The sequence below is a fragment of the Gossypium hirsutum genome, chromosome A06, assembly GCF_007990345.1.
Source record: "Gossypium hirsutum isolate 1008001.06 chromosome A06, Gossypium_hirsutum_v2.1, whole genome shotgun sequence".
NCBI lineage: Eukaryota > Viridiplantae > Streptophyta > Magnoliopsida > Malvales > Malvaceae > Gossypium > Gossypium hirsutum.
The window spans coordinates 39,050,361-39,074,292 of NC_053429.1; the positions used below are offsets into that span (position 1 = coordinate 39,050,361).

The window sequence follows — 23,932 nt, forward strand, 5'->3', positions numbered from 1 at the left end:
TAGGCCCTTTGGCCCTTTATTCCAATTTTGGCCCAATAAGCCCAACAATATTGAGGGCACAGAAATCATGCACTTTGCAGTCCAAACATTGCAGCTTACCAAAAACATTAATTGATTTACCTCACGAGCGTTCGTACACTCGTAAATCTAAAAAATACCGATTTTTCGGCATTTCGGCATTTCGACTTTTGCCGATCTAGACTAAGAAAGGGTGTCAGTTACACACCTATTTTATGATGATTCGTTTGACGAGATCCACGCACGAACTACCTACAATTATATTACTACCACGTTAATCTAACTACCGAAACGAACTACATAATAACTCCCTACCTTATTCGGCCATAACAACTTAGACTCTAGCAATCCTACCTTTCGAAGTTTGCGACTAAACTTAGATCCCGTTGCTCCACTTGTCCAAGCCCTTGATCAGCAGCCTCTAGATCACATTATAATCAAGAAAAAATAGTTATCACAACCCCTTAGGGCTACAAGTCCAAGTCGACAGCCTCCCTAACCTTTAGGGGTTTCGACTTTTCTAAAATACGAAATAAAGACTAGAATGAAAAGACTTACCACCGGTTCCTTCGGTCAATGATCCCAATTAATTTCTACTCAATGCTGATACCAATCTAAGACCTCAAATGATAACAAAAGTCAAGCTTTCAGTGACCTCACTATTCGGCCAAGTCCCTAAGAGAGTGGGGTTTTCAGCTTTTGTTGAAGCTGTGTAGAGAAAAATGCAATAGGAGGGTTTTGCTATGGTCTTGTCCACAGAACCTTGAGGTTTAGAGAAATAGAGAATCGGTCAAGAATGATGGAAAAGATAATAAAATTGGCTAGGAGAAATCGGCACAGAAAAAAGTATAGTTTTCGGGATTTCGACTTTTTATGGCAATGGCTATGAATGTTTTAGAAACGTCTGAAGAAAGAGATGGAGATGCACAGGTGGTTAGAGAGATTCGGCTATGGAGGAAAAGAAAAAAAAGAAAAAGTTGAAGAGAAAAGGAGAAAAGAAAGAAGAGGAGAATGGTCAGCAAACGGCACAACTTTCCCCCTCATGCCGAATTTATAGTGGCACTTAACCTAGCCGAATTTTCCCATGCTAGAGGCCCTTGGCCGACCAACTCCTGCTCCTTGATCAGCTCCTAAATCTTCTCCTTTATCATCTCCTAAATCCTCTCCCTTATTAGCTCCTAAATCCTCTCCCTTATCAGCTCCTAAATCCTCTCCCTTATCAGCCTTTCACTTTAGTTCCACTGCTTACCTTTTTTGTACATAAAAAATTAATGTCACCTATTTACTCACCTTGCCACTTGAACCTTTGCTCTCCTTGGTCATCCACACGCCACCTCTCAAGCCCCCAAGTGATGCCACAAGCCAACTTACCACGGGCTTCATTGTGTTTTATTTTACCCAGTTAATACCTTAAAGCCCAGCTAACCAGAACCCCTTCTTTTATAGAATTAAAATTAACTAAAATTACCGGATTTTAACTTAAACTTGAGCCTTCTAGAGACCCACTAACTTGATTAAATCTACGCCAAGCAGACAGAACACCAAAATTTAAAATTTGCCAACACTCACAGAATTCGCGAAAATTGGGGCGTTACAACTGCCAAAGAAAAGGATTCAAGGAGAAAAAAATCAATTACAAAAAAGAAATTACCTAGTCTAAGAAAATAGATTACACAAGAATATGTATATACAAGAATACATAGTTTAGACACATTTTCTATGCACAAAAGTCCATAATTCCATTTCCATACTAGTCATTTACATCCAACTACTGTGTGTGACTTACAACAAGAGAGGTAAAAAGAGAGATAAAGGATATAGATAACTAAAATATTTAACACATACAATTATTTTTATCGTCAATGAGCGCATTTGGATGGAAGATAGAGAGAGCACGGGCAAACTCTTCGAAACCTAGAATTCCATTATGCTTTGTATCAAGCATGTCTAACATCTGCAGTGAAATCATAAATATATTGACAACAACTCAAGCAATATTATGCTAATAAGAATTGTTCTTTCAAGGATGGAGACATTATTAATTAACATTAGACAAAAATACCCAATTAGCAAATAAACTCTTCTTTTTGTTTGTTTTGAATAATGCCAATTGGAACTTCTCATGTCAAATAGTAATATAATAGAACTTAAATACTAAAAAGATGAGAGGGAAAGAACCAACTCAAGACAATGGGTAATCATCAAGCCAAAAAACATGTTAAACATAACAAAAGATATCAATTGTATAACAAAATGTGAACTATGAAAAAACAAAGACCTTGTTGATCAGCCTATCATCTATAACAACATTGCTTATATTCTTGAAAAGCTCATAAAGTGCTTCTATTTCACTTACACTAACTGCAAGAAAATGAGCAAAAAAAATTCAGTAAATGACACAAGAACTAAAATAACACAGGCAAACACTGAACAAATGTTAAGTCAAGCAAAAGCATTGAATTTATCACATAAGCAATATAGAAAAATATTTAAAAAGAAGAGAAAAAAATGATAACATACAAACGGTCTCTTTTGCAAGAAGTTTAGGATTAACAAAACCTTTTGATTGCTTGTACAAATCATTATCACATCATTGCAACACTGAAGCAAATAAATGCTTCAATCTGTCTACGCACTGCAACATGATATTCTTTTCACATTAATACACTCTATACCTAGGCAACAACAAAAGAGACCAGAAATCCCATTCATGTCATTCTTTCCATACACTCAATCATTCTAAAAGCAAACAATAGGACTAACCTTTTAACCATTTCCTGATTGTGCAAAAGTGGTAACTTTGAGGCACGTAAGTGCTTTCATAGAAAGCCCAGATGTGTGGATAAAGTGAAGTTTTGTGTTTCAGAACAAATGTCACTCAAACCAAAATCATGAGTCCTTGTAGGTTCAAACTCATGAGTCATGACCACCCCTTGCCACATGAAGCAGAAAATACTTGTGTACACTAAGATGTCGTGCTTATACAACATTGTAAAGTGACAATGGATTTAAGTGAAATTCTAAGACCTTAACTTTAAGTGAAGACTGAACACACACTTGGAGTTATATCCACTTCCAGGTTGCAAGATATCTAGTGCCATCTTGAAAAGAAAGGATAAATAGGAATATCAGATTGTGGAAATTCAAAGAAAAAATAATTCTATCAATAGCATCAGAGTACATAAGGAGTTGAAGAGAAGGGTAATAGTTGGACAGATTTGACAAAAATAGCTCACCAAAAAGGAGTCCCAACAAAGGTACTTCTAGAACGTTGTCTTTCTCTTACATCAAACATGCAAGTTGAAACACCAAAGTCAGCGAGCTTTACTATTCCATTATTATCAAGCAGTATGATTCCAGGCTGTAATGCCAATTAAATAAAACTTATTAAATAAAATAATAGTGAATTCAATCAGATAGCATAATGCCAACTTCTGTGAGGCACTGGCCTTACCATTCCCATGAATATGTCATTGTCGATGAAGATAATCTAGAGCTTCAAGAGTTTCTTTCAGAACAAAACCAATAGCAGGCTCTTCGAAACCATCTAGATATGCTGACTTCATGAGGTGCAAATAGGAACCCTTTGATATAAAATGCATGACTACCCAAAGATTATGGTCAACCATAAAAGATCAATATGCCTGAATAACATTTGAGTGATCAATCAAACTTACTATCTAAGCTTCCCGGCGGATATCATCCTGTAAAAAAAAATTAAGAAAGCCTGTTAAGAGCCAATAGATCACATGAAGAGCATAAAATATGGATCTAAATATACCATTTATGATACTAGCAATTATTAGAACCTCTAAACAATATCACAAAAGATCCCAATAGCCAAAAAAGATTTTTGGTACACATACTTGAGTGATTGTATTACTACCAAAAGTAGAAAATTCCCATAGAATGATCAATAGTAATAAAACAAGCAAGCATACAAGATGTTTAGTACACATGAACTGGATCTAAGGCTTGGCTTGGATTGAGAGGAAACTAGGGAAAGGAAAAGGAATGTTTTTAGTGTAGCACTGTGTCCCTTATTTAGAGAACATTTTAACATGATAAAATCCCACCATAAGCAAGTCCGAACTAAAAGAAACGAGCTTCAATAATAAAAAGTAAGAATATCAGAATTCCAATATCAGAATTCCGTTCAACTCGACCAAAAACAATCACTGAAATCCATAATCAAATCAAATTCAATCAAATGAGATCTCTATCCAAAACTAATTAAAATTAAATCAAGTACGCTCATTTATTTGGCTAGAGATAGTTAAACTAATAAAAGAAATTTTCGAAAAAAAACACAGACCAGATTATTGTTACAACGATCGAGATCCAAGCATTTCACAGCTACGATGTTGTTAGTAGGAAGAATGATCGCTCTATAAACAGTAGCACTGGCGCCATAACCAACCTCTTCTAGAAGCTTGTAATCGCTAGGATTCGCTGAGTAACTCCGACTTCCTCCCATTCTCCGTAAAACCTAAAGCCTTAAACCGCCTTTTGGAAAAAGAACCAAATCACTAACAGTTGAGTAATCGATGTTGAATGCCGGTGGCAGGGTAATTAAAGTAAAAGAATCATAGTGAAAATTAAAAAGGCGGCAATGAAGATTAGAAATGGTAGGGTTTTTTCTTTTCGTCAACGAAACTACTGCTAGTTGTTTTTTCTACAGAGATGAATCCTGGTTCAGGGATGCAATGAAAGGAAGGAGAAGGATAAGGAGAAGGAGAAGGAAAAGGGGAAGGAGAGAGCGTTTCAAGTTTTGATGTTGGGATGTGAAAAGGAAAAACTTTGGAAAATTTCTTATCAAATTAGAAACGATAAGACATTTTCCCCAAAAAGTACCTTCTTTTCCCGTTTTTTGTAAAAATTTTTACTGTGGAAAATCATTTCCAGAAAACAAACATCAGAAAATGCTGAAAAGCTTTTATGGAAAAGCTTTTTTACAGGTAAACAAACGGAGCCTTAGTTTTTCATGTTGGCTCTCCATACCAATTTTTCGGATTAATTTATTTAGACACCGCAACTATAGCTCAAATTTTAAATTAGTCTCCGTACTTATTGAATAAACAAAGCATCAATATCTTATGGATTAACTCCTTTTGTCAGATTAACTGTCACATGGAAAATTTTTTAAAGCATGTTGTTTAAATGATATAATAATCTTTTAGCCTCTTTGAAAATTAACAATTCAATTTAGTGTATTTTAATCCTTTAATTAAATAAAAATTGTATTTTGGCTCATTTTAAAAATTAATTCTAAGTCAATCTAAGTTATTTAACACAAAATTTTTAGTTTTACCACCTCTAGTTTTTAAATTTCATCACGGTCTCCTCAAAAGAAAACTTCTAACTTTGTTCCTAGACAACTTGGAGTTGGTGACTTATAAAAAGAAAACGAAATAGGTTAATTTCTGCTATTGGTCCTTATACTTTACAAAAGTTGTGGATTTAGCCTTTATACTTTAATTTGACCATTTTTAGTCTCTGTACTTTTTGAATTTTAAAATTCTAGTCATCACCATACGATAACTAATAAATTCATTAAATTCTACTATTTCTAAAATCTAATGTGCCAAACATATTATCGTATGTGTAATATCATGTCAACTTATTATTTAACATATTACTCACTGCGAATTCAGTTAATAGATTAACAATTGTAATCTACATCAAGATTAAAATTTCAAAATTCGAAGTTATAGGGACTTAGAATGATCCAATTGGTGAATATGTACCAAATATATAATTGTATGCATAGTACATGACTAGCAATTGAATTTAACCAAAAGAATTTAACTGCTTCTGTTTGGGTCACAACTTTTGCAAAGTAAAAGGACTAATAGCAAAATTCACCCAAATATCTTCATCATTTTAATGACTTGTTTTCTAACACATTATATTTAATTTGTAGCTTTAAAAAAAATTAAATTATCATTGCAATAGCTACACAAATGCTTGAAATTTTATTTACATAGTTTAATTATGTTTTTCATCACATTGAGCTGGTATTTAATGTCTAAGCTAAAGTTAAACCAATGATAATGTTAAGAATTAATTGAAAATCTAAATCATAATGTGAAAACATTTAATGCAGTTAATCCTTTATTATTTAGCCTTTAAACGACCGGAATCTCAGACCAGCGGTTACTTGTGCGTCTACTCAACTCTCATAATAAATGATTGTAGATACTTGTATTCCCTATACACTATAGTAGAGTTAGGAAATCTGAATATGCCTTTATTTTGGATAAAGTGATATCGAAATTGAGTGGGTGGAAAGGAAATCTCCTATCTCTAACAGGCTGCCTAGTTTTGATTAAGTCCACCATGGCTGTTATTCTCAACTTTTTTATGCAATGCTTTTTGCTTCCCTCAGAAATTTGGAGATATTTGGACATATTGAACAGGAACTTCCTCTGGGGACATTAAAAGAATAGAATAAAATTACACTTACTTAATTGGGGGGAAATTAAAAAGCCCAAAAGAGAAATAGTGTTTGGCCTCAAACGCGCTAAATTGAAGAATAAAGCTTTAATCATCAAACTTGGTTGGTGCATATTAAAGGAGAGTAACAAAACTCAGGTTAGATTTTTTCTTGCTAACTATGTTGAAGACGGAGTTAATCCTAGTTAAGTTAAAAATATTTCTCCTATTTAGAGATCTCTTAGGAAAACTAGTGGCCTCATTGAACAAGGCCTTAGATGGGTTGTGAGGAATGGTGAAATTATTAAGTTCTAGTATGATAACTGGTCCAATGATGGCACAACTAGAGCTATGATTTAAGGGTTGTTGAGTAAGGGAGAGGGTGACATGTCTTTAAACATGTCAAAGAGCTATACCGGCAAAGGGTGGAGCATGCCTTACCATGTGTTTTTCCTAAATAAATTACCAACACGATTGACAATACCCTGAAAAATTTGACCATACCATAACTAAATTCTATTTACTGGAAGTTGGATGCTGAAGGAATTTTTTCGATGTTAAGCGCCTATGAGCTTGTTGAAGGATTGTTGGTTGATTCTTTTAATAGGATAGCTAGAGAAAATGATATATGGAATGTTATTCGGAAAGTGAAAATTCCCTCTAAAATTAAAATTTTCTTATAGGGATGTATTCATGATGTTGTGCCAACCAGGATTTTTCTTTCTATAGGAGGCATTCAAGTTGGCATTTCATGCCTTTTCTACGTCCATCAACAAGAATTTATTGTGCATGTCTTTAGGGATTGTTTAGTCACTCAACAATGGTCATCTAGTATTTGGCCGTCAAATCAAACCAGCTAATGTGCTCAATTGGATTTTAAAGACTAGTTGAATTGGAACCTTAAATTGGAAATATGGCATCAGATTCACAAGGTTCCATGGAAAGTCTTATTTTTCCTCTGAAATCTGGCAAATTTGGCTTACCAAAAAATGCAAAAACCTTTAGGAATCAAAATATTCACTGTTATGTTATTAGTCGTATGTAACACCCCTCACCCGTATTTAATACCGAAATAGGATTGCGGAGCATTACTGAACTTATCACACATTTAAACATACATTTCTCATACAATTAGTCAATTCAAATACAATTCATTCACAACCAAACATATTGTCCCTAATACGAGCCTACATGGCCCAAAACTTGCATTCGGGGTAGTTCGAGACTAAATCGATAACTTTAGAAACTTTAGAACACTTAGAAGATTTTCTCAAAAATAGGGGACATATGCTAGTGTGGCCAGGCCGTGTCTCTCACACGGCCAAAGACACGCTCGTGTCACAGGCTGTGTAGACATTTAAAATGGGAGAACATGGCTGTGTCCCAGCCCGTGTTCGACCCCATGCAACTCTCTGACTTGGGTCACACGACCAACACACATGCCTGTGTGGCTAGCCCGTGTGCCCTAAAAATTGCCACTCACGCCCGTGTGCCAGGCCGTGTGGTAGGCTGTGCCAAACCTATAGGGTATACTGACTTATGCCACACAGCCAACTCACACGCCTGTGTGTGAGGCCATGTGGAGCATACTGGCTTAACCTGAATTGCAACACCAGGGGACACACGACCATGTACATGACGGTGTATCGCACACGGTTGAGACACACGCCCGTGTCTCTGCCCATGTGGACAAAAATAGGCGATTTACCACGCCAATTTTCCACCCAAACTTGTGCACACCTACACCAAACTCAATGGTACCAAAACATAGCATAAATAAGCATTTAAATCAACTCCAACCAAGTATAATCTAAACCATTTCATTACCAACCAATATAAAAAACAAAGACCACAATGTACCATTCAATTTCGTGCCATATTTCACTTTATCAAATCATCAATATGGTCATTTTCTAAACATGCATTATTTTACCTAATTTCATAAACATGCCAAGTTCATTACTCAATTAGTACTTCTAAATACTAAATACCATCTATCATCACATATCCATATTCAAGTACATAATAAGAGCCATATGCACAAATATATACACAATCAAACCAACCAAGTTAAGCCAACTTTCATGGCTAAATACAAAACCAAACTTTAAACATATACAAGATAATTCAAATGGCTAAATTCATTACCAACACTTAACTAAAATAACCATAAATCCTATACATGCCATATAACCAAAAAATAAGCTCAAAAATACCAAAGTGATAATAGGATAGTGTGATGAAGTCTCTGACGATCCCCTAATCTGAGCTAGCTTTGAATTCACTATAAAACCCGGTAAAATAAACAAAGTAAGCTTTATAGCTTAGTAAGCTTGTATAAAATAAACTCAATCTATTCATAAAAACACAAATTATCAAATTGAATATATCAACATGTAACTCATTTATCTAACAAACCTTTCATATATTCAATCATAAGATTAAATGTGTCTTTCACAAGTTTCTTTGATTTAAAGCTTATATGGTTTATATACATAACTGTACCATCTCGTATCAATCTCTACATAACTGTACCATCTCGTATCAATCTCATACTCAACCATGTCTTTCATTTACCCGTTGAACCATTCAAAATACTATTGGTGGGAACTCACACAAAAGTGCGACATACATAGCCAATGCTATCACAATCTCATATCACATACATGCTCACTCTCGAGCTATCAATGGGCCTTCTTACACAAGCTGTGGGTCAAGATGTAGCTACACGGTGCTGCTCACACAAGCTGTCAAGTAACCGCCACACATGCCTGTATAATCAACCATCGGTAGGATGTACAGGACCAACACCTGGATCATAATATCATATTAACCCTTAATGACATATCATTCGTATCTTAATCTATTCCTAAGGTTCAACCGCGATTTTCAAGTTTGTCGAATTTTAGAATACGTCCGTAGTCTCGTATTCAGAGTTTATGCAATATCAAAGCATTTAAAATACATTTATAACAAAACTTATTGCATACGAACTTACCTCGATTCACAAAAATAATGAAATAGGTCGATTAGTCGAGTACTTTGTTTTTCCCCCGATCTAGATCCTAACTTCATTTTTCTTGATCTATATAATATCAAATGTAGCTTATTTAATAATCTGTTTATTCGATTAATCCAAAACACTCATTAAAGCACTTTTACACTTTTTCCCCAAGTATTTCACAACTTTTACAATTTAGTCCTTATTTCATAAAATAACAAATTCATGCAATGTCACCCAAACCCATGTTAGCTAAATTTCAATAAGGTTGCAGCCCATATTTTTCATTTATTCCACAATTTACCCACAAACTTTCCACATTTCATGATTTAATCCCTAATTTGCATTTTCACTAAAAATCACTTAACAAAACTTGTATAACAATCATAAAACATTCATAATCTATCATCAATCACTAAAATACATGCTGTTCATCAGTGGCAACATCCTCAATCTTTAACAGTTTTGCAAAATAGTCCCTAGGCTAGCTAGACCTAGTTACAATGATCTGAAAAATACAGAAATCATTAAAAACAGATCTCAAAAATGGCTTTCTTCCTTGTGAATTTTGATTGAAGAAAGATGTTAAAAGATGATGATAATTTGGTTTTATTTATTATTAACTATAATTACTTAATTACTTTTATAACCTTTGAAAACATCATAAATTTCAAAAGTACCAAGCCACTATCATCCAATATCAAGTTATTGGGTTATTTTCCACATAAGGACCTGTACTTTAAAAATTCTATAGCTATTAGACACCTTTAGCTATTAGAACATAATTTTTACGCTTTACGCTATTTAGTCCTTTTTATCGAATTGAACACTTAAATAATAAAATTTCTTAACAAAAATTTTACACAAACATATTATCATGCTGTAGACATTAAAATAATAATAAAATAATTATTTTGACTTCAGATTTATGGTTTTGAAATCACTGTTTTGATTTGACTAAAAACGGGCTGTTACAACTCTCCCCTATTAGGGATTTTCGTCCATGAAAATCTTACTAGCAAAAGGGTTAGGTGTAACACCCCTTTCCCGTATTCGACGCCGGAACTGGGTACAAGGCATTACTGGACTTATCACACAAACTTTCATACAATTCCGAGCCATCAATTTGCGTCCGAATTAAAAATTTTGGCATTCAACTATAAAGTCCCTAATACGAGCCTACGAGGCTCAAAACACGCTTTGGAAGTGATTCAGGACTAAGCCAAGAACTTTAGAAAATTTTACACTAAACAGGGGTTACACGCCTGTGTGGATATGGAACACGCCCGTGTTGGCAGGCCGTGTGGTCACATACCCCGTGTCCCAACCCCGTGTAATTCTCTGTTTTCCACCCAAGAACACATTGAAGACACACGGCCAAGTCACACACCCGTGTACTAAGCCGTGTGGTCGAATTAAAATTCATGATTTTTCATAAATTAGGTGCAGACTTCACACGCCTAAGACACATGCTCATGCCTGAGGCCGTGTCATCCACACAGTTGAGGCACACGCCCGTGTCTCTACCTGTGTGCTTAATTTTGAGCATTTTGTTTCTCAAAATTAAGATGCAGGGGACACACGACCTAAACACATGCCCGTGGGGCAGATTGTATGTCTCACACGGCCTAGACAAACACCCGTGTACCTACCCGTGTGGACAAAAATAATGCTATTTACCAAGCCATTTTGCCACCCTTGGTTACACACACCTACACAACACAACATAGCACCAATCCAAACATTTACATACAACCAAACCAGCCACAACTAAGACATCAACACATCATTCACATCCTACCATCTATAACACAAACATCACATACCCATCAAATTAAATCATGCAAATTCCCACATCCATGAAAGACATCATCATATAAATTGCTTAAACCAATAGTAGCCAATTTTAAATGGCCTTATACAAAATGAACTTTCAACCAATATAGGCCAATACATTTGGCCAAATCAATTATGACACATAACAAAATGACCAAGTCCCCTATACATGCCATAACTCAAAATGTTGAAATCATTGGTACCAAAATAATTGTTGATAGTGTGAGTGGATTTTTCGACGATCTCCGAATCCCCGAGCTAGCTTGGCGACACTATAAGACAAGGGAAAGTAAGGGAGTAAGATATAAAGCTTAGTAAGTTCCTATGCAAATCATAAGCATCATAACCACACATTAACATACAATTAACATAACGAAATTTGACATGGAGTTTATTAAAAATCTTATAGTCATAACTTACTCAATCACCACCTTACCAAGGTTTCATCACATATCGAGCTCATTACGTATGAGTTTTACGTACATACCTGTACCAACTCGCAACATAACAATAGTCTTTCACAACTTTGACATTCCCGTTTAACACTCGGAATATTAATGGATACTCAGAAATCTTGCACATAAGTGCCATATATGTAGCCAAAGCTACCTTACATCTTATGATACATATAGGCTTGTTTTAGAGCTATTCACAGGCCTGCTCACACAAGCTATTAGGTATCCGCAACACATGTCGGACTACCCAACCACTAGTAGGACATACGAGACCAGTACCAGTATCACATAAACAGATGGGTTCCTGGTGACTTGTCACTCGTATCCGATTCTATTCCTAAGGCTCAAATGGAAATTCTCACTTTTCGAAACTTTGTCGAATACATCCAAGAGTAAATCATAATTCATATAATATTAAAGCATTTAAAACATAAATATAACAATGCATTATTTACATATGAACTTACCTCGGTACAAAAATAGTGGAATTTGACCTAATTGTTAAACACTTTGTTTTTCCTCCGATCTAGGTCCGAACCTCGTTTTTCTAGATCTATAATAACAAATTTAACTTATTTAATACACACATTGTTTAATTCAGTCAAAAAATCATATTATTGCAAAATTAAATTTTTTGCCGCTAATATTTTCATATTTTTACAATTTAGTCCCTAGGCTCGTAAATTGAAACATATTCAATTTCTTCAAAACCCAAGCCTAGCCGAACCATTTTCATACTTATACCAACCTATATTTTCCACTTAATCACACTTTTGCTACTTTTTTTATAACTTTTACAGATAGGTCCTTAATCATACCTCAAATTAGTGCTAGAAATAGGTAGATCGAGTTACAACGACTTAAAAAATGTAAAGAGCATTAAAAACGGGGTAAGAACGAACTTACAATCAAGCTTGGAAGATGAACAAACCCTAGCTATGTCTTCCTTAGGGATATTCGACCATGGGAGAGAAGATGGACAAGGATTTTGGCTTGATTTTTGCTTTTTAATTCATTTAATTACCAAATGACCAAAATGCCCTTTTCATAAAACACTAAAATTTCTCTTACTCCATGTCCATTTTTGTCCACTAACTTAAGCAATGGTCTAATCACCATCTAAGGACCTCTAATTTAAAATCTCATAGCAAGTAAACACCTTTAGCATATAGAACTCAAGTTTTGCACTTTTTGTAATTTAGTCCTTTTTGCTAAATTAAGTGCTCAAACGTCAAAATTTTCGAACGACATTTTCACAGAATCAGTCCATGAAATTGTAGACCATAAAAATATAATAAGAATAAATCTTTCTACGTCAGATTTGTGGTCCCGAAACCACTATTCCAACTAGACCCAAAATTGGGTTGTTACATCAGGTTACTGTTTTCTTATAGCTTTCTTGGGTTCTCACGTGGCTTTTTCGATACCGTGTCATTGCCAAAGTACTTTTCGAACTAAAATTCTAATTTATTATTCATTGTATGACATGTCGGGTTGAATTTCAATCTCCGCTGGAGAAATTACATATGATGGATCTGTTCTATATCGACACAACATCGACAAATGAAACACATTATGGATCTTTTCTAATTCTGATGGTAATGCAAGATGATATTCCACTGGTCCTATTCTTTCAATGATTTCATACGACCCAAAAAATATGGACTCTGTTTGCTTTTACGATGAAATCAAAGAATTTTCTTCCATAGAGATACTTTCAGAAATACTTTGTCTCTAATCTAAACTTCAATGTCTTTTCGTTTTAAATCCGCGTGTGATTTCTATCGATTTGAAGCTACTTTTAGACTGTCGTGAATTACTTTTACTTTCTCTCCAATCTTTCTAATCAAATCAACTCCGTGAATCTTTTTCTCACTAAACTTGGTCGAGTACAATGGAGTTTGACATTTGCAACCATACAATGCTTCATACAGTTTCATTCTTATGCTCGATTGAAAGCTGTTATTATATGCAAATTCAACCAATGACAAATATCTCTCCTAATTACCTTCAAATTCCAAAACATAACAACGAAGCATATCTTCAAGAATTTGTATTACTCTCTCAGACTGACTATTGGTTTGAGGATGAAATGCAGGACTAAGGTTCATATTCTTACCCAAAGCTTCTTGTAAATTTTTCCAAAATCGCGGCGTAAACCTCAGATCTCTATCCGAAATAATCGAATCTAGCACCCCGTGCAATCTAACAATCTCTAAAATGTACAATTCGACTAATTTATCAAGTGAATAGTCTGTACGTACCATAATGAAATGTGCAGATCTTGTTAGTCGATCAACGACAACCCAAATAACATCTTTGTTCATTGGAGACAGGGTATTCCTTATACAAAATCCATCGTAACTTTATCCAATTTCTGTTCTGGTATCATCCCTAGTTGTAGCAATCCCGAAGGCACTTTCTCTTTGGTTTTTTCTTGTTAACAAACTCAACACAGTGATACAAACTCTAAAATGTCTCGTTTCATGCCCGACCACCAATAGTACTGTTTCAAATCATCGTACATTTTAGTACTCCCTGAGTGAACAGAAAAACATCCACTGTATGCTTCATTAAGAATTTTTTGTATAAGCTCTGGATCTCTTGGTATACAAACTCTATCTCGGAACAATATGCAATCATCGGATCCAATTTGATAGTCTGAATCACTAGTCGACTTACATTGCAATCTTATAGCATGTAACTCGTTATCTAAGTTTTGAGCTTCACAAATTTACTGAAGAAAAACTAGTTTAGCTTTCAATTCTGCTAGAATCGAATCATCATCAGACAAGGCTAACTGAGTATTCATCGCTCTCAAAGCAAATAAAGATTTTCTACTCAGGGCATCCGTAACTACTTTTGGTTTCCCCGAATGATAATCAATCTCTAACTCATAGTCTTTCAGCAACTCTAGCCATCTTCGTTGTCACAAATTCAAATCTTTCTGAGTCACTATATATTTCAAGCTTTTGTGATCGGTAAAAATATGAAACTTCTCGTCGTACAAATGATGTCACCAAATTTTCAATGCAAATACAATAGCGACCAACTCTAAATCATGCGTCGGATAATTCTTTTCATGCGGATTTAACTGTTTGGAGGCATAATCTATCAGTTTTCCCTCTTGCATCAAAACACAACCTAAATCGTTCAATGACGGGTCACTGAAAATCACAAATTCTTTACCCGACTCGGGTTGAACCAACACTGGGGCCTCAGTTAACAATGTTTTCAACTGATCAAAACTCTGATGACATTTTTCGGACCTCTCGAATTTCACATCTTTTTGTAGCAATCTAGTCATCGGTGTAGCAATTATCAAAAATCCTTTAACAAAATGCCGATAATAGCGAGTTGACCCTAGAAAGCTTCTGACTTCGGATACATTTCTCGGCAGTTTCTAATCACCAACTGCTGAAATTTTGCTCGAATCAACTCATATACCCTTCGCTGAATCAATGTGTCCCAAAAATCCTACTTCTCGAAACCAAAACTTGCATTTGCTGAATTTAGCGTATAGTTGCTTATCTCTCAAGGTTTGTAGTGCAATTCTCAAATGCTCGGCATGTTCAGAGTCATCTCGAGAATAGATCAGAATGTTGTCGATGAATACAACAACGAAGCTATCTAAATACGGTCTAAAAATGTGATTCATCAAAGCCATAAAAACTGTAGGAGCATAGTCAATCCGAAAGGCATAACAAGAAATTCATAGTGCCCGATCTCAAATCAATCTTCGAGAATACTGGTGCCCTTTTCAACTGATCAAACAAGTCATCTATTCTCAGCAAAGGATACTTGTTCTTTATCATAACTTTGTTGAGTTGTCGATAATCAATAGACATTCTCATTGGCCCATCTTTATTCTTTACAAACAACACTGGCGCACCCTAAGGTGAAAAACTAGGCCGTGTAAAACCTGTATCTGTTAACTGTTGCAACTGAGATTTCAACTCTTTCAATTCTGTTGGAGCCATTCCGTACAGAGCTATAGATATCAGTGATGTCCCCGACACTAATTCAATAGCACATTCAACCTCTCTGATCGGTGGCAACCCTAGTAATTCTTCTGGAAACACATCCGGATCTTCACAATCAACTGGCACTAATTCAATATTAGATTCGGACACTTTTGTATACAGAACATAAGCAAGATAAGCTTCGCAACCTTTTTTCACACATCTCTGAGTTTGACATAGACGAAATCATAATAGGCAATCCACTCGACTCATTAGATTCAATTCGAAGGATTTCACTATTCTGACATTTTAATTCAATTGTCTTTCATCTACAATTCACAACGGCATTATGTATCGTCAACCAATTCATACCTAGAATTACATCGAATTCATCAAAAGGTAGTAACATTAAATCAGCTGGAAAATAGTAACTCCAAATCATTAAAGGACAGTTCTTGCAAACTTTATCAATTAGAACATACTTGCCTAAGAGGTTCCATATTTTAATCACAAACTCAGTAGACTCAACAAGCAAACTCTTATTCGACACCAAATCATACAAATATATGAATGAGCTGATCCAGGATCAATCAAAGCAATCACAATTGTGTTATAAAGTGAAAATGTACCGGTGATAACATCGAGTGACGATGCATCTTCGCTAGCACGAATCGTGTAGGCTCTAGATGTAACACCCTTAACCCGTATCCGTCACCAAAATAGGGTTACGAGGCATTACCGAACTTATACATTAGCATTTGTACAAAACCGAGTCATAAATTTTCATTTCAAATCAAAACTTTTGAAATTTCACCAAAAAGTCTCTAATATAGGCCTACGGGACCCAATACACGCTTTAGAAGTGGTTCGGGACTAAACTGGCAACTTTGGAAATTTATATTTGAAGATAGGGACACACGCTCGTGTGGCTTGGGACATGGCCGTGTGGCCAGCCCGTGTGGAATTTTGACTTGAAATTTCTTAAGGATCAAAGGGGCACACGGCCAGGGCACACGCCCATGTGGCTAGGCCGTGTGGTAAACTGATTTTTCATCATTTTTAAGCCATTTTCACATGATTTTGACACACGACCATGCTTGAAACCCGTGTTCTTTACACGGCCAAGACACACGGCCGTGTCTTTTACCCATGTACTATCCTGACTTCATATTTAAGGATGTAGGGGACACACGGTCATTTCACACGCCCGTGGGCTGTCCGTGTGTCACACATAGCCTAGACACACGCCCGTGTGTCTTACCTGTGTGGACGAAATAAGGCCATTTCCTAGCCTTATTTCTCACCCAAACTTAACCATTTTTCCGCATGAAAACTTACAAGTATATACCAACAAATTTAACCAATTTCCATCATTCAATCTAACATTTCCAACTTTTAAACCTACCTTAAAGCTTACCTTTACATTGGTTTGTAAGTCATGTTTTATGAAAGGTGATTTGTATCTTGTTGAACATAAACATACCATATTACCTCAAAATACATATTACTAGCCATTCCAATGGCTAGGTTGTAAACAAACATATTACTTCATCATTTGGCCTTAAAAGCTTATACATGCGATTATAACAAAATAGATTTATCATTTTTACCAAAACGAAGGGATTGGTATTGTGATGATAGCTCCGACCCAATTCCAACCTTCACGAGCTTTGAGCACTATAAAACAGGAAAAAATATAAACCTAGTAAGCATTAATGCTTAGTAAGTTCATATAACCAAACTACACTTACCATTCATATATAACAAGTAAATCACACATAAGGCAATTTATCCATCAATTTAGCAAACTAGCAAATATGGCCTATACACAATCATTCAACCAAATTGGTTAGTACAAAAATGTTATCATGCATAGATGAGCTCATCATGTCATTTCTTCTTATTTCATTTGTTAATACATTTTCGTTGAATCTTTGAATTTTCGATGGACCTTTCCTTTTCTAGTTGTACACCCGAGGTGCACATTCCCTTTTCAAGTGGTACAGACGAAGTGTACATACCCTTTTCAATTTGTACACACAAAGTGCACGTAACCTTTTCAAGTGTACACATATAGTGTACCTTTCCTTTTCAAGTGGTATACACAAAGTATACCTTTCCTTTTCATATGGTATACACAAAGTATACCTAACCTTTTCAAATTGTACCATTTGGGAACACAAATCCTTTTCAGTATTACCGTTTCGGGTTACATTACTTTTCATAATGAGATTAAAAGATTATCCCTTTTGGAACAACCTTTACTGCAACATATGTAGGATCTCATATACACGGTAATCACCTGTTCAATAGGAAATCAATATTCAAACAGATTCATGTAATATTTCATCATTTACATGTAAATCACAAATCAAGATTGATTTATTACATGTACATACCAATTAAAAATCATAATGCACAATATTCAACAATCAATTCAACACATTTACATGCTTAATTTAGTTATACAAACTTACCTCAACAATTGATTGTGTATACTAATCCGAAACTTTTTCTTTCCCTCAATCTTTTTCTTTGTTCGACACTTCCAGATCTATATAAATAAATTTAATTATCAATTCTATTATTTTTTTTACATTCAATCAAGCTCATTTCACATTTTAGGCAAAAGTACCATTTTGCCCCTAAACTTTTAATTAATTCCAATTTTATCCCTAGGCTCGTAAATTAGAATTCATGCAATTTACTCATTAATCCAAGTGTATTCAAGATTTCAATATAACATTTACAGCACATGTATTTCATAAATTTCAAAATTTTTCCAAGAATTTCACTACTTTGCAATTTAGTCCCTACACATGCTTTCACTAAAAATCACTTTGTAAAAGTGATTGCTCTATCAAGAACCTTTCATTTCCTATCATAAACTTTCAATTTACAGCTTATTCATCCATGGGTAATTTTCTAAACTTTGATTTTCTTTCAATTTAATCGCCCAAATAAAGAAATTAAGCTTTCCCGATCTCAAAAATATAAAAATCACTAAAAATGGGACATAAAACTTGCCAAATCAAGCTTGAGAAATTTCCTTTGTCTCCTAGAGTTTCCATGTATTATATGAAGAAGATGATGATATAAAATGGGTTTAATTCTATTTAATCATTTACCATACTTTATTTAATTCAATTTCCAATTTAGTCCTTAACCTTTTTCAATTTTTCCATTGATGACTCATTAAAAATATCTACATATTTTTCATCAGTGGTCTAATTGCCATAGAAGGACTTCTCACTTTTAATTCTATAGCTATAGAATTCAATTTGACATTTTATTCAATTTAGTCCTTTTTGCAATTAGACACATAATTGATAAATTTTTTCGATAAAAATTTTCATGCAATATTCCTATTATAATACCTATATTTTTATGAAATTTGAATAATTTTATTTTGCGGACTCGGATTTGTGGTCTCGTAACCACTATTCTGATTTCACTGAAATTGAGCTGTTACACTAGCAGTTGCTCTGGCCTCTGATCTCACTATAGAATCTCTCGTAATACTGCGATTACCGCTCATACTTCCAGTGTTTCGGGTTGGTCTCCCTCTAGCAGCTGTGTTGTTTAATGTTGCATTCTGAGATGTATCTTTTTTATTTAACTCAGGACAATTCCGGATAAAGTGATCTTGCGAGCCACATTTGAAACAAGCTCGGTCATTCATTCTACATTCACCAGGATGACGTCTTCCACATTATTGACATTCAGGTCTATTGAACCTAGCATTACCAACGCTTGTTATTGACGTAGCTTGGCTTTCGAACTTGACTGTTGTTTCCCACAATCTCTATTGGAATATCCCACCGAAATAGTCGAATGGTTATACGAATCTCGTGATTTCTTTGATGAAGATTGATATGGTTTATTCATCGATCTTTTCCTCGAATATCTAACTTTGAAATCTGCCTTTCTCTTTTCTTTGCCAAGTTTTTCGGCTTTATAGGCTTTGTCAACCAACATAATGAATTCTTTTAATTCAAGAATCCCGACTAATAGTCTGATGTCTTTGTTTATCCCATCATCGAATCTTTTACACATTATTGCCTCGGTGGAAACACACTATTGAGCATATTTACTAAGTCTAACAAATTGCCGCTCATATTCATTGACAGACATGCGGCCCTATTTCAGTTCAAGAAACTCTTTTCCCTTTTGATCAATGAACCGTCGACTTATGAATTTCTTTCTGAACTCAGCTTGAAAGAAATATTAGGTAACTCTTTCTCTTGGCACCATTGATATTACGGTATTCCACCACTGATACGCTGTGTCTCTCAAAAGTGATATGGCACATTTTAAACACTCTTCCGGTGTGCACGAAAGTTTATCAAACACCCGAATAGTGTTTTCAAGCCAAAATTTAGCTCTCTCGGGATCGTCATTTACATTAGCTCTAAACTCTTCGGCTCCATGTTTTCTAATCTTATCATCTGGTGGCTTATTCAGTCGTAAAAATTCCATACCTTAAGGAACTATGGGAACCAGTTGGGGATTAAGTCGGGGTAGAGGTTGTTGAGCGGCCGAATTTGTTCAAATATACTCAGTAAACCACTCACTCATCATCTGGAAGAAGACGACTTTAGCCTCTCCTTTCTGGCTACCCAATACGGGTCTCGACTCTAACTGCGCTACTCCGTAAAAGGAGGCAGACACATTACTTTCAACATTATCAACTACAGCTCAGTTGGGATTCATTTATTATATGAAAACATAGTTTAAATTGTCAGGAGTCATCATACTATCACAGGTTATATATGGTATGTATAGCTAGACTCTAACATACACTATGTTAGTCCTAGAATCGACTAATTCGTAGCTCTGATACCAACAAATATAACACCCTTCACCAATATTCAATGCCAAAATAAGGTTACGGAGCATTACCGAACTTATCACACATTTAAACATACATTTCTCATACAATTAGTCAATTTAAATACAGTTCATTCACTACCTAACATATTGTCCCTAATACGAGCTTACGAGGCCTAAAACATGCATTTGGGATGGTTCGGGACTAAACCGATAACCTTAGAAACATTTAAAACACTTAGAAAATTTTCTCAAAAACAGGGGACACACGCCCATGTGGCCTAGTCGTGTCTCTCACACAGCTAAAGACACGCCCATGTTGCAGGCAGTGTGGACATTCGAAATTGGAGCACATGGCCGTGTTCTAGCCCGTGCTCGACCCCGTGTAACTCTCTGACTTGCGTCACACAACCAATACACACGCTCGTGTGGCTAGCCTGCGTGCATTAAAAATTGCCACACACGCCCGTGTGCTAGGCTGTGTGGTAGGCCGTGCCAAACCTGTATGGTATATTGCTTATGCCACACAACCAAGTCGCATGCCCATGTGTGAGGTCGTCTGGAGCATACTGACTTAACTTTAATTTCAACAACAGGGGACACACGATCGTGTACATAACCATGTATCACACAATGCTGAGACACACGCCCATATCAATGCCTGTATGAAAAAAAATAGGCTATTTACCAAGCCAATCCGCCATCCAAACTTAGGCACACCTACACCAAACTCAATGTACCAAAACATAGCATAAATAAGCAATTAAATCAACTCCAACCAAGCATAATCCAAACCATATCATTACCAACCAATATAAAACACAAATACCACAATATGCCATTCAATTTCATGCCATTTTTCACTTTATCAAATCATCAATATGGTTATTTTCTAAACATGCATTATTTTACCTAATTTCATAAACATGTCAAGTTCATTACTCAATCATTTAGTACTTCTAAATACTAAATACCATCTATCATCACATATACATATTCAAGTACATAATAAGAGCCACATGCACAAATACATACACAATCAAACCAACCAAGTTAAATCAACTTTCATGGCTAAATATAAAACCAAAATTTAAACATATACAAGTCAATCCAAAACACTCATTAAAGCACTTTTACTCTTTTGCCCTAAGTATTTCATAATTTTTACAATTTAGTCCTTATTTCATAAAATTACAAATTCATGCAATTTCATCCAAACCCATGCGAGCTAAATTTCAATTAGGTCCCTAGCAGCCCATATTTTTCATTTATTTCAAAATTTACCCACAAATATTCCATATTTCATGATTTAATCCCTAATTTTTTTCACTAAAAACCACTTAGCAAAACTTGTATAATAACCATCAAACATTCATTATCTATCATCAATCACTAAAATACATGTTTATTCATCAATGGCAACATCCTTAATCTTTAACAGTTTTGCAAAATAGTCCCTAGGCTAGCTAGACCTAGTTGCAACGATCTCAAAAAAACAAAAATCACTAAAAACAAATTAAAAATACATACCTAATTGATGGAAAATAGCTTTCCAAAATTTAAGCATGAAAATGGCTTTCTTCCTTCTGAATTTTGATTGAAGAAAGATGTTAAAAGATGATGTTTAATTTGGTTTTATTTGTTATTAACTATAATTACTTAATTACCTTTATAACCTTTAAAAACATCAAAAATTTCAAAAGTACCAAGCCACTATCATCCAATATCCTACCCTGGGTATTACAATATCGATATCATAAGGGAGTCTTTTTCTAATCGAAGCACCAATTAGAAAGACACATTCAAGGGAATTTTGGTCAACAAATTTGGGTTAGAATTTGTTGCTAAAACAACCAATTTTGGCTGAGGAAAGAGAAGAGAGCATTAAGCTTAGTTTTGGATAATGTTTTCTCTAGTTTCTCTTAGGTTTCTCTTCATCTTTTTTAGGGTTTATCATATTTTTACCTTTTTCATAGTTGTAGTGTAAATTTTCTCTATATTTTGCTCTTGTTATTTCCATTTCCTAAGTTAGATAAGTTGATTTTTACTATAGCTAGGGTTTAGTTGCACATTTAGTACCCCCTTTTTTAGTTGTAATGACATTGAACTCTTTATGTTAATGTCATTTCATTTTCTTTATTTTTATCTATTAAAAGCTTCATCTTTAATGTTCTTTATTTATTATTTGGCTGCTAGATACTTGTCTTTACTTTTCTTTTAAGTTTTGTAAGTTAAAAATCCAAACTTTCATTTTCTTGTTGACTTTGATGTTAATGGTTGCGATATTTCCTTTTTTTTTATTGTTTGTTAGCTTAGTTTTTGGCACACCTAGATTCGTTAAGTCTTGAGTTGCAAGGGGTATTCGCAGATTTAATTGAATTTTTTTTCTAATCTGGATGGTTCTTTTTGTAATTAAGGATAAGTGGCGGGATGGTTAAGGAAGGTTGGATTCCAACCGTAATTCGATTAACTAGATAAATTCTTAGGGAGACATGATGATTAAGGTATTTCCAGGTGGCTGTGAGTTGGTTTTGGTGAAAGGGGTTGGAGGGACGAAATATATAAGAGAGGTATTCTTCATAGGTGATGATTATTTTATTTTTCTATTCTTCCTCTTCTTTTATTTGGTTTGCAATGGAAGAGAGAAAGATTAAGGAATTGTCATGCATGAAGGTGGGAGACTTAGATGTAAGTCTTAGAAATTGGAAATCTTATAAGCTAATAAGCTTTCTATTATTATTGTACTATCAAAATTAAGGAAAAAATGTAGTTAAAGATTTAAGTTAATTATTGGTTATGTTCTATTTTGAGGAAAGTGGCGGATAACCATTTATATGGCCTTTGCATGCAAAGAGGTTATGTTTTTTTTATGATAATGAGTGGTCTCTATTGGATTCTGAAATTGTTGTTATGTTGTACTGACTAAGAAGTCTCTGTAGTAAGGGAAAAAGGCTTAGTAGATGGATTTAGCGACAATTTCCAAGTGAGTTCTAAACCTTAACTTTTAAATGGATATTCCCTATGGTAGTATCATGTGCTAAAATTATATTAGTTCATATCATAAAAATGATAAGTCAATCCGTAACTGAAATTTTAAATATTGTTTTGCTTCCAGTACGTGTAAGCTATATAAACGATGAATGTCCTATGGTGAAATATTGATGCAATGTGATTGTATGTGGTGTAATATCTAAATACTCATATCGTAGTAAGTTAACCATGTATAATTGTAACGCACCAAATTTCTGTAGTTTCAGGTTTTGTAAGTGTTGGGCTTGGAAGTGTCTGAATCTATGTTTCAAGTTATTTTTGGTTTTTTTATTATTATTAGTGAATAAAGTCTGACTTGAGGTCAGTGGGCTTATAATGAATTATGGGTAAAAAACTTAACAGAA

At 34.7% G+C, this 23,932-nt stretch overlaps 1 long non-coding RNA gene across 1 annotated transcript; it reads right to left on the reverse strand.

Annotated features, from left to right (window-relative positions):
* Positions 1-2,328: 2,328 nt before the first annotated feature.
* Positions 2,329-5,062, reverse strand: LOC121230632 (uncharacterized). Its single transcript, XR_005928636.1, has 4 exons — positions 4,334-5,062; positions 3,473-3,722; positions 3,255-3,379; positions 2,329-3,119 (listed from the first exon to the last, which is right to left on the reverse strand). It is a non-coding gene; the product is annotated as an uncharacterized lncRNA (long non-coding RNA).
* Between the last annotated feature and the right edge of the window lie 18,870 nt (positions 5,063-23,932).